Genomic DNA, 6,089 nt, shown 5'->3' with positions numbered 1-6,089 from the left:
AGACATCCCAAGAGTAAGGAAAGTGCCCTTTAGGGGAGCCACAAAGATCAGAGGACACTGTTCCTTCTGTTACCCTTCCCAACCCCACTCAGAGGGATCAACAAAGGCCAAAAGTTATTTCAGTTTACATCAATCCTTTGGCCTAACTCAATGTCACTACAGGTCAAATTTCTGGCCTCATTATTAATGAGAAAAGGGGAAAAACAGTCATATCTGGGGTTCGTATGACATCCAAAAAGTCTAAGTCTGAGTAAAAGCTCAACTGGTTAGATAAGTCCCAAAAAGGGAATGATTTTGTAATGTCATTGAACAGTTAGATGACATAATGTACAGAGCACCCATTCTGAAGTCAGGAAGACCTGAGTTGAAATCTAGCCCCAGACTCTTTTTAGCTGTGGGAGTCCAGGCACATTATTTAACCCTGCTTGTCTCAGTTTCCTCATCTGTCAAAAACTGGAAAAGGAAATGGCAAATCACTCCAAATTTCTCTGCCCAAAATAAACAAACAAACAAATAAATAAACAAACCAATGAGATGGTGGAGAGTTAAGACTCGATTGAAACAATTCAACAACAATATAATATGGTATCCAAAACACTGGGTTTAGTAGTCTAGAAGACCTGAATTTCAATCTTCTCTCAAATACTTAATAGCAGCATGATCCTAGGCAGGTCATTTAATGTTTCATTAGAATCCAATCTGTAAAACAGGAATAATAATAGCGCCCATTTTATAGCTTTTCACCAAAGGAGATAATATATGTGAAGTACTTTGTAAGCCAGAAAGGACAAAGTGCCAGCTATTAAAAGTGTCGATTGGCTAATGGGTTCATTAAGGGCCAATGTAAAGTGAAAAACGAAAGACAAATTGAGAATTGCTATTATCTGTGGAGAAGGAGAAAATAAAGAGATGGTCCCTGGTCTCAAGTCTAGTAGGAATGGGTTATATAATAAAATTAGTAATAATAATAATAATAACTAACATTTATATGGTGCCTACTATGTACTAGGCACAATGCTAAGCACTTTTTGCAAATATCATTTGATCCTTACAATAACCTTGGGAGATAAGTATTATTGTCCCCATTTTAAAGATGAGGAAACTAAGGTAAACAGAAATCAAGAGACTTGTTCAAGATCACAAAGCCAAGTAAGTGTCTGGAACTAGATTTGAACTTAAGTTTTTTTTTTTTTTAATGTTAGCTATTAGTATTATTTTTATTATTTTTTTATTTTATAGCTTTTTATTTACAAATACCTGCATAGGTAATTTTTCAGCATTGACAGTTGCAAATCCTTTTCTTCCAACTTTTTCCCTCCTTCCCTCCACCCCTTCCCCCAGATGGCAGGTTGACCAATACATGTTAAATATGTTAAAGTATAAGTTAAATACAATATATGTATACATGTCCAAACAGTTATTTTGCTGTATAAAAAGAATCGGACTTTGAAAAAGTGTACAATTAGCCTGTGAAGGAAATAAAAAATGCAGGCGGACAAAAATAGAAGGATTGGGAATTCTATGTAGTGGTTCATAGTCATCTCCCAGAGTTCTTTCCCTGGATGTAGTTGGTTCAGTTCATTACTGCTCTATTGGAACTGATTTGTGAACTTAAGTTTTCCTGACTCTAGATTTAGTGCTCTAGTCATAGTGCCCTATCTGGCTACCGTGTGTGTGTGTGTGTGTGTGTGTGTGTGTGTGTGTGTGTAACACAGAAAAGAATATTATAATTGACTATATATAATAATACAGGAAAGAATATTTAATTCACCTAATTAAAATTCACCTAAAAGACATGTTACTAAGGACATTCAGAGAAGAGGAAAACATTCATTGGCCTAAATTCTGATTATTTTATGGCCTTCACCTTACCCCTTTTTCAAATTCAGCCCATGGATCACAGACTTTCTTTTCAACTCAATCTCTCCTACTTAGAGTCTATAATATATCTGATGCTGTCCCTTCAAAAACCCTGATCTCCTATTTTATTAACAACCTCCTTTACTCTCCTGTCTTACCTCCTCACTCTACCCCAGTCACAACTGCTTAATTATTCTCCATTGTAGACTCATCCTTAGTCCTAACTTTGCGCAGCCAAATCCCCAAACCAAGAAGCACTTCCTTCATGCAAATTGTCTACTTCCTCTGCTGACTAATTTCCCTAAAAATTTAGTTAATCTCATTTGGACTTTTTTTTTGCTGCCTGGAAATCCTCTTGTTTATATCCTAGATTTAGATAGGCAGAGGACAATCTGAGGGAAGAGGTCAATCCCCAAAGACTTTTTATCTTTGGCTCACTATGCCATTTCCCTGGAGTTTATTTGGAAGAAATCTCCAACACAGGAGTTACCTATAGAATATGTCTAGCTTTTCCCAAATGTGGGCAATAGGATCCCCAGCTCCAAAGCAAGTACTCAGTTAAATAATGCATATCATCTCACAGAAAATGAGGGATTCATTGTTGTTGTTCAGTCATTTTTGACTTTTCATGACCCCATTTGAGGTTTTCTTGGCAAAGATGCTAGAATGTTTTGCCGTTTCCTTCTCCAATTCATTTTGCAGATGAGAAAACTGAGACAAACAGGGTTAATTGACTTGCCCAAGGAGATATAACTAGTAGGTGTCCAAAATCAGAATTTGAGCTCAGATCCATCTCTGAGTCCCAGCTCTCTGAACATTGAATTCGCTAGCTGATAGATTCAGGGAGTTCATAAACATACTCAGAAAATACCGAGAGATACACAAAAAAACTTCTAAAATTCCATAAACAAATATGAGATACTTAAAGTAGTCACAGTGGTTCTGAATTTTGAATGAATTCTCCTTAAATCAAGAGAACTCTGAAAACTTGAACTTACTTTTCATACCAGTCATATGACAAAACCTTTTCCAATAAGACCAAATGATTCAGGGAAATAGTAACAATCATGGAAATACCTCTTATATTCCCACTTCCCGCTCTACATGATACAGCTTTGGTCCTTCAGCTATAGGGATTACATGAGTGATTTTTTTTTAATAATAATTTTTTAGTTTCAAAATATATGCAAAGATAGTTTTCAACATTCACCCTTGCAAAACAATCATGGAAATACCTCTTATGTTCCTACTTCCCAGCCTACATGATACAGCTTTGGTCCTTCAGCTATAGGGACCACATGAGTGATGTTTTTTGTTTGTTTTTGCTAAGTTAATTGGGTTAAGTGCTTTGCCCAGGGTCCTCCTGACTTCAGGGCTGGTGCTCTATCCATTGTGCCACCTAGCTGCCCCATAATGTTTTTTTTATTATAATAATTTTTTATTTTCAAAATATAGGCAAAGATAGTTTTCAACATTCACCCTTGAGAAACCTTGTGTTCCAAATTTTTCTCCCTCCTTTCCCCTACCCCCTCCTCTCGACAGCAAGTAATCCAATATGCGTTAAATATGTGCAGTTCTTGTCTACATATTTACACATTTATCATGATGCACAAGAAAAATCAAATCAAAAAGGGAAAAAATTGAGAAAGAAAATAAAAAGCAAGCAAACAGCAACAAAAAAATGAAAATACTATTTTGTGATCTACATTGAATCTCCATAATCCTCTTCCTGGATGTACATGGCTCTCTCCATCACAAGTCTATTGGAATTGACCTGGATCACCTTATTTTTGAAAAGAGCTATATCCTTCAGAATTGATCAATGAGTGATGCTTTTTTTTTTTTTTTTTTTTTTTTTTTACATACACACACTCTCTCCCTCCCCTCACCCATCTGGATTCTTATCCTCAGAGTTAGCCTTTCTCCAAGGTGGGTGCTGCCCTGGACATTTCTCTCAGGTTAAATGAGTGTACTATGGAAAATCACACTGTCTAGAAAATTTAAATCATTCTTCATCTACAAAAGAAGTTGGATTCAAGAATATTGTACAAAGACTTTCCTACTTCATCAAGTATTTGCATCATAAATGTGCTTCTGAAGGAAATCTATTGCCCCATTTGATGTCATGTCTTAACCTCTTAACCTTAGCCAAATTCATGCACTCCTATCTTGGTTTATGTGTACATAAGTGTACATCAATTGCTCCTGGAGAGAAGAGAAAGAAAATTTTCCTTAGGTTGTTCTGTCATTCAACTTTTCAGACCACACAAGAGCAGCTCTTCCAAGAGCTCATGCAGACCCTAGCTGCTACTGTCTTTACCCCTAAAGTTATCTTTTATCTGCTCTATATCCTGTATGCACCAATCTGTGTATATGATATTTTCCCCATTAGAATGTAAACTCTTTAGAGTAGTGACTCTTTCTCTCTTCCTTTGTGTAATAGGGAACTTTGAGCTCAGTAGTTATCAGTATGTAGAGTACCAATAATGCAACTCCCTACATTGAAAAGACTGGAGAATCCTCTTCCAGAGCACTGCTCATGATAGATACACTAATTGTCTTGGAGAGACTTTGGAGCATCTACAAGTATTCTGTAACTGTTTTAGTCTACTAACTTCAAGGTAAATAATAGCCTCTTTGGTGGCAGTTTTAATGGAATTGGGGATTCATTCAAAAAGCGTTATTCAGCCTTTTCCTCCTCTCTTGGTTGACTTTTTTGTTTGTTTTAATTTTTTAAATTAAATTTTATTTTGTTTTCAAATCTACATTCTTTCCATCTTACCCCCTTCTCTTTGTGCTTCCCAGCCCTCCAAAAATGAGAAAGCAGGAAAACAAAACCCCTGTCACAAACACATATAGTCAAAGAAAATAAATTCCCACACTGGCTGTATCCACAAAAAATTGTCTCCATCTATATTTTAAATCTATCACTGCTTTTAAGAGCTTGCTAACATGTTTCATCTTAAATTTTCTGGAGTTGTGGTTGGTAACTGTATTGATCAGAATTCCTAAGTCTTTCAGAGCTTTTTGCATTTATAATAATTGCTCAATTTCTAATCCCTTGATACTAAGAACAGATATTATAAGTATTTTGGGACATATAGGAACTTTTCCTCTTTCTTTTATCTCTTTTAGGGTACAAACAGAGTTGTGGTATCAGTGGGTCTAAGAGTTCTGCATAATCTAATAGTTCTAAATTGCTTTCCAGAAAGTCAGGACCAGGTCATAGTTGTAACAACAATGCATTAATGTATTTTTTTTCCAACAACCTTTCCAGCATTGTCATTTTCCATTTTTGTCAGCTTTGCCAATCTATGGGCACAAGGTGGAACCAGAGAATTGTTTTCAATTGCATTCCTCTCATGAATGATGATTTAGAGCATTTTTTCACATGGTTATTGATAACTAGGATTTATTCCTCTGAAAACTTCATATTTATATCTTTTGGCTATCAATTGGGGAATGATATTTATTCTTATAAAACTGAATCATTTCTCTATGTATCTAAGAAATGGGACTAGTAATCAGAGAAACTTGTTATGAAGATAATTACCTCATTTATTTGCTTATCTTTTAATTTTAACTCCATTTATTTTGTTTGTTCAAATATTTTATAATTATACAAAATCAAAATGTTTCATGTTACCTTTTGTGTTCTTTTCAATATTTTGTTTGGTCATGTACTCTTTCCTTATTCATGAATCTGATGGGTTTTCACATTTTATTTCTAAGTCATATCCATTTGAAGCTTGTCTTGGTAAAAGATTTGAGATGTTGGTCTATATCTGGATTCTGCCATAAGGCTTTTCACTTTTTCAAATGATTTTTTTTTGAATAGTGAGTTCTCACTCAAAGTTAGGATCTTTGGATTTATGTAACGCTTTAACCTACTGTGCTGCTGCTAGATGGCACAATGAAAAGAGTACTGGGCCTCAGACCCATATTAGTTTTGTGATCCTGAGCAAGTCACTTTACCCTGTTTACCTCAATTTCGTTATCTGTAAAATGAGCCGGAGAAGGAAATGGCAAACCACTGAAGTATCTTTGCCAAGAAAATTCCAAATGGGGTCACAAAGAGTCAGCCATGACTCAACAACAACAACAACAAATATAAATGCTTATTCTCTTCCTTCCCTCATTTACTTCTGTATATTGTGTACCTAATCTGTTCCGCTGATCAACCTCTCTGTATCTGAACCAGAATCAAATTGTTTTGATGATTCCTGCTT

This window comes from Sarcophilus harrisii, chromosome 5, assembly GCF_902635505.1.
Source record: "Sarcophilus harrisii chromosome 5, mSarHar1.11, whole genome shotgun sequence".
Classification (NCBI taxonomy): domain Eukaryota; kingdom Metazoa; phylum Chordata; class Mammalia; order Dasyuromorphia; family Dasyuridae; genus Sarcophilus; species Sarcophilus harrisii.
This window is presented reverse-complemented; position numbering follows the sequence as displayed.